The sequence below is a fragment of the Penaeus monodon genome, chromosome 20, assembly GCF_015228065.2.
Source record: "Penaeus monodon isolate SGIC_2016 chromosome 20, NSTDA_Pmon_1, whole genome shotgun sequence".
In the NCBI taxonomy this organism is placed as follows: Eukaryota; Metazoa; Arthropoda; class Malacostraca; order Decapoda; family Penaeidae; genus Penaeus; species Penaeus monodon.
The window spans coordinates 28,067,788-28,068,316 of record NC_051405.1 but is presented as its reverse complement, the minus strand read 5'-3'; positions in this window follow the sequence as shown (position 1 = coordinate 28,068,316).

Here is a 529-nt window from a genome sequence, read left to right as displayed (position 1 = left end):
AAGGAGGAGGAGGAGGAGGAGAACGAGAACGAGAAGAAAATAAAAAAAAGAAAAATATAAAAGAAAGAAAAGAAATGAAAAGGAAAAGAAAGAGAAGCAGCAAGAAAGAAAGAAAAGACACAAAGAGAAACAGAAACTATTCCAGACACAGAAAAGGTGGACATGCGACATGAACCCCCGCATAGTGACACGAAGGAAGAATTAGAAGCAAAAAGAAAATAAGATGGGGAAGGTTGAAGAATAATGAATAACGAGGAATGAAAGATGCGAAGAAGAATTAGAGAAAAAGAAGGAAAAGATAATGGGAAGAGGGGGTGATCTACAATAGGAGGAACGAAGGAGAATTAGGAAGGATAAAAAAAGAAAGGAAACATGAGGAACAGATGAATGAGAAATGTGAATAAAGTAGAATCAGAGAAACGGAGTAGAAATAAGGAGGGAGAAGGAAGACAGGATAATGGTGTTGGATAAGGAGAAAATGGAAAGAAAAACATTGATAGATTATGAAGAAGAGAGGAGGAAGTGGAGG